At 38.0% G+C, this 12,672-nt stretch overlaps 2 pseudogenes; both read left to right on the top strand.

Moving 5' to 3' along the window:
• Positions 1-2,023: 2,023 nt before the first annotated feature.
• LOC143665300 (cytochrome b-c1 complex subunit 2, mitochondrial pseudogene) lies at positions 2,024-3,357 on the top strand (annotated as a pseudogene).
• A 661-nt stretch (positions 3,358-4,018) lies between these two features.
• Positions 4,019-4,630, top strand: LOC143665299 (protein lin-28 homolog A pseudogene; annotated as a pseudogene).
• Positions 4,631-12,672: the final 8,042 nt, after the last annotated feature.

Below are 12,672 nucleotides of genomic sequence, written 5' to 3'. Positions count from 1 at the left end.
GTCCATAGCATGCAATAGCAGTTTCCCCCTATAACCTGAAATTATACATTCTTTGTATAAGATTTATACCTTTGCAGTAGTTCATGCAAGAACTTATTTATATTTTTAGCATTATTTGGTGGGACACATGGGTTTATACAACCCCTTTCAATCATGTTCACCTTCAATATAGTAATATTACTTATAGACCCACTAGCGAACCACCTTCACTTTTGTTATTCCCTTACAGTTACATTCAACTTCATTAGCAAACTGTTCACCCATGTCAAGCTTCTGTGTATCTCCAGGTCCCCTATATTCTGTATTATGAGCCTCTGATTTTACCTTTACCGTAGTCAAAAAAGTATAGTCATACACTATCTGTCCTTTTGTGTTTGGCTTATTTCACTCAGCATTATGTCCTCAAGGCTCATCCATCTTGTCATGTGGTCCAGGAAGTCATTTTGTCTTACTGCTGTATAATATTTCATATGTATACACTACATTTTGTTAATCCACTCATATGTTGATGGGCACTTGGATTGTTTGCATCTTGTAGTGATTGTGAATAACGTTGCAATGACATCGGTGTGCAAACGTCTGTTTGTGTCACTGCTTGCAGCTCTTCTAGGTATATCCTGAGTACTGGTATTGCCGAGTCATAGGAATGAATTTTAACAATTACTTAAACTTCCTAAACCAGTTTCCTTAACTAGAAACAATGAGAGAAAATATCCATCTTATAAGGTGACAATTAATTAAGGTAATGTGGGGAAAAAGAGGTCCTCAGTAAATATTAATTTTGGCTATTGTGCTGGTCTGAAATTATATATGTACCCTAGAAAAGCCATGTTTTAATCCTAATCCTATTTTGTAAAGGCAGCTGTTTCTTCTAATCCCTATTCAGTATTGTATGTTTAAAACTGTAATTAGCTCATCTCCCTAGAGATGTGATTTAATCAAGAGTGGTTGTTAAACTGGATTAGGTGGAGGAGTGTCTCCATCCATTTGGGTGGGTTTTGATTAGTTTACTAGAATCTTATGAAAGAGGAAACATTTTGGAGAGAGATTCAGAGAGAGCAGAGCAGAACGACATAGCCATGAGAAGCAGAGTCCACCAGCCATCAACCTTTGGAGATGAAGAAGGAAGATGTCTCCTGGGGAGCTTCATGAAACAGGAAGCCAGGAGAGGAAGCTAGCAGATGACACTGTGTTTACTGTGTGCCATTCCAGATGAGAGAGAAACTCTGACTGTGTTTGCCATGTGCCCTTCTACTTCAGAGAGAAACCCTGAACTTCACTGGCCTTCTCAAACCAAGGTATCTTTCCCTAGATGCGTTTGATTGGACATTTCAATAGACTTGTTTTAAATGGGACATTTTCTCTGCCTTAGAACTGTAAACTAGTAACTTATTAAGTTCTTCTTTTTAAAAGTCATTCTGTTTCTGGTATATTGCATTCCAGCAGCTAGCAAACTAGAACAGTTATTTTTATCATGTTTATTGTCATGTTAACATGATTCAGAAATTTTGCCTCCTAAACCCATCAGATGTCTTTGTTCAACAGATAAAGTGATCAGTTATTATATACATAATCAAATAAATGGTTTCATACACATATTTCTGATTTAAATGATGAACTTAAAACTTAAGATTTTAACAACTTAAAAGCTCCAGTGCTTGAACAACTAGCCTAGTTTGCACATATGTAACACTTATTAAGTGAAGAACTCATTAGAGGAGAATATCATCTAAGTCGTGAAGGAAGGAAATAAAAATCTTAGAGAAATAAAACACAATCCCAATCCAATTAATTTCTAAAGTCACTCCTAGTCTTATAAAAGCTAAATGCAAATGACCATATCCCAGGCATTCAACACACTAGAGCCAATGGCAAGAGGTTAGATAATTTGTTAACTAAGCGGAAGTGTTTAGAGCACATTTAAAAAGAAGTGGTGGGGGAGAGCTGGGAAACGCCCATCCTCTGCCGCCATCTTGCTTTTCTTTATGCTGGCAGTGATCGTAGGTTAGAGCAATCTTGAACCATGAAGCTGCTAACCAGAGCTGGCTCTTTTTCAAGGTTTTATTCCATCAAAGTTGCTCCCACAGTTAAGCCACAGCTCCCCCTCCAGCAGCTCCTGCACTTTCTCAAGATCTTGAGTTCACCAAATTACCAAATAGCTTAGTGATTGCTTCTCTGGAAAATTATACTCCTACAACAAAAACTGGTTTGTTTATATAAGCAGGCAGTAGATATGAGGATACCAACAATTTGGGAACATCTCATTTGCTGCGTCTTGCATCCAATTTGACTACAAAAGGAACTTCATCTTTCAAGCTAACCTGTGGAATTGAAGCAGTTGGTGGTAAATTAAGTATGACTGCAACAAGGGAAAACCTGGCTTACCCTATAGAATGCCAGCAGAATGACATGGAGATTCTTATGGAGCTTCTGCTCAATGCCACCACAGCAGCAGAATTTTGTTGTTGGGAAGTCTTTGACCCTTCAGCTTTAGCTGAAGACTAACAAATCTGTAGCTTTTCAGAATCCACAAGCTTATATCATTGAAAATTTACATCCTGCAGCTTACCAGAATGCCTTGGCTAATTCCTCATATTGTCCTAATTATAGGATCAGAAGAGTTGAATTACTATGTTCCGTACTCTTTTACAAGTGCAAGAATGGCTTTGATTGGACTTGGATTGAGTCACCCAGTTCCAAAGCAAGTTGCTGAACAGTTTCTCAACATGAGGGGTGGGCTTGGTTTAATTGGTGCAAAGGCCAGATACCATGGAGGTGAAATTCGAGAACAGAATGGAGACAGTTCTGTTCATACTGTTCTTGTAGCAGAAAGTTCTGTCACAGGAAGTGCAGAAGTCAAGGCATTTAGTGTTCTCCAGTATGTCCTCAGTCCTGGACCACATGTCAAGAGGAGCAGCAACTCCACCAGCTCTCTATACCAGACTATTGCCAAAGCCATTCGACATTTCTGCTTTCAATGCCAGTCACTTGGATTCTGGACTCTTCAGGATTGCACTATCTCACAGGCTGCAGCTGTTAAAGATGTTATCAAGACTGCCTATAACCAGGTAAAACAATGGCCCAGGGAGACCTTTCCAATACAGACGTCCAAGTTGCCAAGAACTAGCTGAAAGCTGGATATCTAATGTCAGTAGAGTCTTCTGAAGGTTTCCTGTATAAAATTGGGTCCCAGGCTCTAGTTGCCAGTTCATATGCGGCAGTAACCACAGTCTTCAGTAGACTGACTCAGTGGCTGCCGCCGATATCATAAATACTGCAAAGAAGTTTGTTCCTGGCAAGATGTCAATGGCAGCAAGTGGAAATTTGGGGCATGCACCTTTTGTTGATGAGTTATAATACTGAAGTACATTATTACAGGGGAGCAAATACCTTCTCAATCCAGAGCTGCAAACACTTGAAAGTCAAAAATCTCTAATAAAACGTTTATCTTTTTTCTCAATGAGGTGAGATAAAAGATATAAATACAGGTAATTACTCCAAGCTGACCTAAAGTTAATAAAATCTTCTGTTTAAAAAAAAAAAAAAAGAAATGGTGGGGACTTCCACTTTTACCCAAGCTGGAGAATGAGGAACCAGGTTTATGCTCTCACATGAAACAACGAAAAGAACAAAATATATGAAGTAACAGTTTGTAAGACACTGGACATAGGGTGCTGAAGGACAGTGATCTTTCTTTTAGAGGAAACAAATGAGGTTAGGCTTATTGCCCCAGCTTACTCCCTTATATGTATTTTCAAAGTGTCTTGTAGGAAGAGGGAACACAGTTAGAGCCCAGTCATTTTCCAGAGTTGAAGAGACAGAAATAGGAGTCCAGGGACATCCAGGTGTTAATGTTTACAGGATAGAGTACCAGAGAGGGGAGAACTGCCCAGAATGAAAACATCAGACATCCATAGAGGGTTTGCCCCAGTTGAGAACTGAGCAGAGGCCTCCAGACTGCTCTGGGGCCAGCAGCTGCCAGATCAGGAGCCCAGGGCTGCGGGCTCAGGGGATGACCATGGGTTTTGTATCCAACCAATAGTTTGCAGGTGGCTGCACCAAGGCGGCAGAGGAGGCGCTGGAGAACGCAGCCAGGGAGGCAGAGGAGCCGCAGCTGCTGCACGGTGCTGGCATCTGTAAGTGGTTCAATGTGCGGACGGGGTTCTGTTTCCTGTCTATGACTGACCATGCCAGGATGGGGAGCGAACCCCAGTGGACATCTTAGTGCATCAGAGTAAACTGCACATGGGGGCCTTCCGGAGTCTGAAGGAGGGTGAGGCAGTGGAATTCACCTTTAAGAAGTCTTCCAAGGGCCTGGAATCTATCCGTGTCACTGGACCTGCTGGGATGTTCTGTATTGGGAGTGAAAAGCAGCCAAAGGGGAAGAATATGCAGAAGCACAGATCAAAAGGAGACAGGTGCTACAACTGTGAAGGTCTAGACCATCATACTCAGGAATGCAAGCTGCACCCCAGCCCAAGATATGTCACTGTTCCCAGAGCACCAGCAATATGGTGGCCTTATGTCCACTGAAAGCTCAGCAGGCCCCAGCTCACAGGGAAAGCCCTCCCACCTTTGGGAGGAAGAAGAGCTCCACAGACCTGCCCAGCTCCCAGAGGCCCAGAATTGAGCCACAGTGAGTGGGGGCAATCCTTTTACAACCAGGAAGGTCCAAGGAACAGACATCAATCCACAGAGTGGTAACAGTGGGATAGGGTGGTAGGGAGCTGCTGGCACTGCCATGTATCTTAGGCTGGTGTCCACAGCATCACCCCCTCTTCCATCTTGGTGGAAGAATGGAGTGAGGCAAAGGAACTCGAACCATGTTCTATCCAAGCATAAGTGAGAGCTTTCAAGAGAAACATCCCTAGAGCATCCATGAAACACCCCTAGAATTTCCAGTTTTTTTACATTGGCCTGGATACGGAAGTTGTTTTTCTTTGAAACAGGATTTATAAAAATTTCTTATGCCAGAGTGAAAAGATTAACTATGAGAACAGATTGATGAACTTAACCCATGAGCCACTACATTCTGTAGGAGGGAATCTTTCAGGGGTAGAGCAGGGTTTTTCCATGTCTTTTCTTCTCATAACCCATGCTTGGGACAGAGTGCTGGGGACTGTTCCAAACACTGGATTGTGATGATAAACAAAAGGGGTGGTTGATGGGACAGCTGCAGACCTACTGTTCCTAAGCTCACTTCCACCCCATTCTGTGCCAGTATGAGTTTATTTATTTGCCATCTTGAATCACTGTACCTTGGGTCCTACTTTCTCCAGGATGCCAACTGCACTAGCTGGGTATGAATGACATCTCTTGTGCATGTTTTTTCTTAATATAAATATGCTGGTTTTGTAATTTTGTATATTTTAATCTAAGCCCTCATTCCTGCACTGTGTTCTCAGGTACATGAGCAATCTCAGGGATAAGTCCAGCAGCAGCTCCAGGTCTGCACAGCAGGAATACTTTTTTATTGTTGTTGCTTGATCATTGCAAAGAACAACAATTTGAATTACCTCATTTTTGTCAATTACAGCTGGCTTTTCTGTTATAGTGTCTGCTTGAAATCTCTCCCTTTCATGGGGGACTAGGTTTTAATTGAGTTGCCCAATGACTTGATCTCCTGCTGGAAAATTAGAAATTAGTTTAAATGGGAAGATGGTGCAGAGAAGTAAGGAGAGGCTGGGCCAGTTTACAGGTCAAGAGAAGAAGCCAGGTTAGGTGAGAGTTATCTATATATGTAATAAGGGATTCCTGTTCCCAGCCTCTTAATCCTAGGGTACAGGACTTGCTTGGTACATCAAATTCACCTTCACTGGATTGGGCTAGGTCTGCCATGAATAATGGGTGTGTATTTGTCAATGTGCATGTGTGTGTCCAAGGATGGATGTATGAAGCAAAGACTAAAATCCTTAACCTTTCAAAATTCCAGATTTTTCCTGCTTGGCTTCTAGAGGAATCATAAGTGAAGGGCTCTTCGTGGCAGCCAGAGCCAATGTCCTAGCCTGCTGCGGTTGTGGTTGTAGTGTCATAGTAGTTAAAAGAGAAAGGGGGTTTCATTTACATGCCACAGGATCACTGCAAACCTATCTCATTGTGTTGAAAGGGGGCAAATGTGATAGAAAGCATTGAGTGATGTATACTGATTTTGGGTTCTTGTCTCCCCCAAGTGCTGCCCCCCTTAAGTTAATGTATTTGTCTATGCTTTGTAGAACTTCAAGAGTCATTGATTTGGTGACTGTTAGGTGGCCTAGTTTGTGTCAACAAAATGCGTTGGTCTTTCTCCATGTTCTTTTGGGGTTTTATTGTTTATAAACTTCTTTTATTGTGTTGGAAGAATAAGAGCCAAATTATCTTTGACAGACATTCTGCACCAGGCAAAAGGATCTGAAACATGCTTGGGGGCCTCTCTTTGAAGTGGGGATCTTGAACCATCCTTCCTTTCATGTTCCCCTATTTCCTGTTTTGGACTAGATGTTCTGTCCTAAAAACTTACTCCATTGCCCCTCTCCAGGTCCCCATCCCCAAACCCCTGTACACATTTAACTTGTAGGGTACCTCCATAACTCTTCAATGACTTTTGCAAAAAACCTGAAGAACCTAAGAACACTCCTTTCCTTATTCTCAACCTTTTGAGTTAAGACCATTCCTCTATGTGATGCATGCCAAAAGATTTACACTGCTGTACTTGGATTGACCCAAGCTACTTAATCATCAATCCTAGGATAGAGAGAAAAAATGGGGCAGGGGTGTTTCCAACATAGAAAGTTGAGGTGAGAAATCAAGAAAGAGAAGATGAATGTATATCCAAATCACTCAAGAACTTTAATGCAAGTTCAAGAAACTTAGGTCAACATGGCCACTAGATTGTTTAATAGGAGACGGAAGAATGTAATTCCATGTTTACTGCTAGAAACCAAAGCTTTGTGTGGAATCTTGAATTTATGGGGAGGAATAGAGGGTAGGAAAGCATATACCTGTCCTTTCCCTAAATTCCTCCCCTTCATTCCTGAACTGCAAGAAACTGAGCCCCCTTGGGCTTTGGTGACCCCATCACTGGCATGTGTTTTTTGACGGTTGATTTTGTACTGGATACTTTTCCTTCTGCTATCATTTTGTAACATGCTGACCCTTTCCCCTTCCCCACTTTTCCCTGGGATAATCCAATGAATAAAAAAAGACTTATTGTAACTGAAAAAAAAACAGTATAAGAAAACTATCTGAGACAAGGGAAAGAAATATCTAAAGGGATTAGAGGTTGCGGTACCTGGCACTCACACAGGGCTGGGACTAGTGGCTTTTCTTATCAGCCAGAATGGAAAACCTCAAGATTCATAGGTAACAGAATAGAATGAACAGAAGAGTTCTCATAGTGGAGAATAGCAGAATAACAAGAATAGCCCTAGACAGAGCACTGCTCTGGTTCTACCTAACCAAATCTGAAATGTGAGATCTAAAGGAACCAAACCAATTCAACTAACTTAACTGCATTCCAGAACAAAACAGAAAAAACATATTATGTATATACATACAAAAATATCCAGTGCCCCCAAAGTTACATTTATAATGTCTGGCATCTAATTAAAAATTATCAGGCATAAAAGAAATAGGAAAACATGACCTACAATGAGGAGGAAAAGCAATCAACCTGAACTGACACAAATGTTAGAATTAGCAGACAAGGACATTAAAACAGGTATAATAGTATTCCATATGTTCAAAGAGTTAAGTAGAGATAGAATATATAAAAAAAGACCCAAATCCAATTTCTAAAGATTAAAACCACAATGTATGAGATGACAAATGCACTGGATAGGGTTATTGGAAGATTAGCATTGCAGAAGAAAAGATAAGTGAAACTGAAGACATAAAAATAGTATCTACCAAAATGAAATACAGTAAGAAAAGATAATCTTAAGAAACTAAAGCATCAGTGAACCTAACTCATCAGTGGATTGTCAGTGGAACAATTTGAAGGCAACAAATACATCTAATTGGAGTCTCTGAAGGTAGGCATAGGGAAAAAAGTGGTGAAATACAGCTGAAATTTTCCTAAATTTGATGAAAACTATAAACATATGGTCTAAGAGGCTAAATAAATTTCAACCTCAAGAAATATGAAGAAAACTACGTCAAGACACACCATGATTGAATTCCTTAAAACCAGTGGTAAAAAGGAAAATGTTAAAAAAAACAACCAGACAAAAAAGTTATATAAAGTGGAACAGGAGGTAAGGATGGCAGAGTTTTCACTGGATGCAGTGCAAATGAGAAGGCAGTAGAAAAGCATTTTTAAAGTAACAAAACAAAAAATACTCTCAACTTTATACTCAGTTGAAATATCTTTTAAAAACAAAGGCAAGATACAAGATCAACACCCAAAAACTCAGTAGTGTTTCCATACAAAAGCAATGAAAAATCAGAAAAAAATCCATTCACAAGAGCAACTTAAAGAATCTAGGATAAATCTAACCATGGATATAAAGTACCTGTACACAGAAATTTACAAAACACTGCTAAAAGGAATGAAAGAACTAAATAAATGGAAAGATATTCCATGTTCATGAATTGGAAGACTAAACATAATTAAGATATCAACCATACCCAAAGTTGTTATAGGTTCAATGCAATTCCACTCAAAATTTCAACAACCTCTGCAGAAATGGAAAAACCAATCATCAAATTTATATGGAAGGGTAAGGGACCCCTGATACTTAAATTCACCTTGAAAAAGAAGAATGAAGTTGAAGGACTCCTACTTCCCAATCTAAAAAAGTATCATATAACCACAGTAATTGAAACAACATGGTATTGGCACAAGGACAGACATACATAGTGGAATCAAATCGAGAGCTCAGAAATGAACCTTCACATTTATGGCCAAATGATTTTGACAAGGAAAAGAATAGTCTCTTCAGCAAATAGTACTGGGAAAACTGGATTTCCATTTGCAAAAGAAAAAAAAAAAAAAGAATACCCCTGTCACAAAACATATTCAAAAATAAACTTGAAATGGATCAAAGGGGTGGGTCACAGCACCTCAGCAGGCAAAATGCTTGCCTGCCATGCCAGAGGACCTGGGTTCGATTCCCATTGCTTGCCCATGTTAAAAAAAAAAAAAAAAAAAAAAAGGATCAAAGGCCTAAATATAAGAGTTAGAACCATCAAAACTATCAAACTCCTAGAAGAAAATCTAAGGAAGCATTTTCAGGACTTTGTATTAGGCAATGGTTTCTTACAAGCAACAACAACAAAAATAGATGAATGGGACCTTATCAGAATTAAAAGATTTTGGTTCTCAAAGGACTTTATCATGAAAATAAAAAGACAATCTACACAATGGGGGAAAATATTTGGAAACAGCATATCCAATAAAGGATTAATATCTAGTATTTATAAAGAAATATTTCAACTTAACAACAAAAAGAAAATCCAATTAAAAAATGGGCCCAAGACTTCAAGACTTGAACAGACATCTCACCAAAGAAGACATACAAATGACAGAGAACACATGAAAAGTTGCTCAACATCATTAATCATCAGGGAAATGGAAACAAAACCACAATGAGATACTATTTCACACCCATTAAAATGGGCACTACTAAGAAAATAGAAAGTTAAAAATGTTGGAGAGGATCTGAAGAAATAGGAACTATCATTTATTGCCAATAGGAATGTAAAATGGTACAGTCACTGTGAAAGAGTGCTTGGCAGTTCCTCAGAAATCTAAGTATAGAACTACCATATGACTCAGCAATTGCACTAGTATATTTATACCCCAAAAAGTTGAAAGCAGGGACTCTAACAGATATTTACACACCAATGTTCCTAGCAGCATTATTCACAATTGCCAAAAGATGGAAGCAACACAGGTGTCCATTAACTGATAAATGGATAAATAAAATGTAGTATATATACAGGATGGAATATTATTTAGCTGTAAGGGAGAATGAAGTCCGGATACATGAGGAACCATGGATGAACCTTGTAGACATCATACTGAGTGAAATAAGATAGACACAAAAAGACAAATATTATATACTCGCACTGATTTGGAACAATTATAATAAGTAAACTTGCAGAGTTAGAATCTAGAATATAGGTTACTGGGGATAAGAGGGTCAGTAGATAGGGAGTGGTGACCTAAGGCTTAAAATGTACATGGTTCATATTTAGAATGATGGAAATGTTTTTGTAATGGGTGATGGTGATGGTAGTACAAAATTGTGAACGCAGTTAACAACACTGAAATATGTATCTGAATGTGATCAAAAGGGAAATTGTTAAATTGTATATATGGTAACAGAAAAAATATTTTTAAAGAATCCATGGGGGCAGTGCAATGGTGGCTCAGTGGCAGAATTCTTACCTGCCATGCCAGAGACCCGGGTTCAATTCCTGGATCCTGCCCATGCAAATAATAATAATAATAATAGTAATAAACCATGGGACTACACTATACAGTGAAACCTAAGTTAAAACATGGATTTTAATAGTACAATTATAAAAATGTACTCTCATCAGTTGTACCAAATGTTCCATACCAATGCAAGGTGTTGATGTTGGGGTGGTATATGGGAATCCTATATTTTGTGCTTGATTGTTCTGTAAACTCACAACTTCTCTAATGGAGGGGGAAAAAACTAAAGAAAACAAAAACAAAAGAATAATAAAATTATTTTCAGCCGTACGAGAGCTAAAAGAATTAATCAGTAGATCTGCACTACATGAAACATTGAAGAAGTCTTAAGACAGGAAGAAAATGATACCAGATGGAAATAAAAATGTACAAAAAAGAATGAAGAACACCAGAAATGGTAATTGCATGGATAAATAGAGAAAAATTTCCGTTATTATTTAAAAACTGTTAAAAGATAATCAACTGTTTAAACAAAAATAGTAACACTGTAGTGTGTAGCTCATAGTATGAGAAGTAAAATGTGTGATAACTATAAAACAAAGGCAACAAGGGGAGAAATGGGAATATGCTGCTGTAAGGTTCTCATACTATATGTGAAGTGGTATAATGCCAACGGAAGGTAGTCTGTGATAAGTTAAAGTTGCAGGCTATTATCCCTAAAGCAGCCACTAAAATAAAAAGAGAGAGAGCGAGCTAATATTCTAACTAAGGTGATAAACTCAAGACATAAAAAAGCTTAATCAATCTACAATAAGGTAAGAAGAAGAAAAAAGTGAACAAATAAGAGTTGAGAAAATAGAAAACAAAAAGCAAAATGATTGATGTAAACCTAACCATACCAATAATCACATTAAAAGCAAATAATATAAGCTATCAATTAAAAGAAATTATCAGCTTCAAATAAATGCCATCTAAATAAAACTCATTTTAAATACAAAGATACACATGGACTAAATTTAAAAGAATGGTAAAAGACATAGCAAGATAAAACAATTTAAAGAAAAATGGAGTGATAATACAACTATTAAGTGAAACAGATTTCATAGCAAGATATATACATATGTATTACCAAGGACAGAGAACATCATTTCAAAATGACAGAGTTATCAGTTTACTGAGATGACATACCAATCCTAAACATTAATGCCCTTAGTAACACAAGTTCAAAATAAATGATGCAAAAACTGGTAGAACTTTAGCCAAAATAGAAAAATCCACATTTATATTTGGCAAGTTAAGTACCCTTCTCTCAATAATTGTTAGAACAAAATAACAAGATTCATTAAGTAGACACAAAATTTGAAAGACTGTATCAACCAACTTGACATAACTGATTGTTATAGAATACTCTACCCAACAGTAGCAGAGTAAACCTTTGCAAATGCACACAGAATATGTAAAGTGTATACTCCAACATAAAACAAGTCTCAGGGATTCAAGGGTAGTTCAATAGTAGAATTCTTACTTGCCATGAGGGAGACTCAGATTCAATTCCTGGCCCATGCACTTAAAAAAAAAATCAGCAAACAGTGCTGCAATAATGGGATACTCACACGGAAAAAGAATGAATTGTGATTCCCAACATATAGCATACCAAAAAAAAAGTCTCAACAAAGTTAAAAGGATTCAAATAATATGAAATATGTACTCTGACCATGCAGTAATTCAATTAGGAATCAATGACACCAATGTATGGAAAGTCCCCCAATATTTGGAAAGTAAATAAAACACTTCTAAATAACCTATGGGTCAAAGAACAAATTAAAAGTTAAATTAGAAAGCATTTTGAATTGAATGACAGGAATACATAATATATCAAAATTTATGCAATGCCATTAGAGCAATACTTACAGTGAAATTTACACCACTAAACACCTATAATACAAAAGAGGAAAGATCTCAAATCAATGACCTTGAGATCTACCTCAAAAAAATACAAACAGAAGAGCAATTGAAACTCAAAGTTAGAAGAAAGGAAATAATGAGGATCAAGACAAAAATAAATGAAATAGGGCGGGCCGCGGTGGCTCAGCGGGCAAAGTGCTTGCCTGCTATGCCGGAGGACCTCGGTTCGATTCCCGGCCCCAGCCCATGTAACAAAAAAAAACGGAAAAACAAAATACAATAAAAAACAAGAAAATGTTTAAAGATGTTTCCCTTTCTTCCTTCCTTCCTTCCTTCTATCCTTCCTTCCTTCTCTCTGTCTTTCCTTTAAAAAAAAAAAATAAATAAATGAAATAGGAAACCAGAAA

The sequence above is a fragment of the Tamandua tetradactyla genome, chromosome 21 (assembly GCF_023851605.1).
Source record: "Tamandua tetradactyla isolate mTamTet1 chromosome 21, mTamTet1.pri, whole genome shotgun sequence".
Classification (NCBI taxonomy): Eukaryota; Metazoa; Chordata; class Mammalia; order Pilosa; family Myrmecophagidae; genus Tamandua; species Tamandua tetradactyla.
Note: the sequence above shows the minus strand (reverse complement) of the source record. Positions and strands in the feature narration are given on the sequence as shown.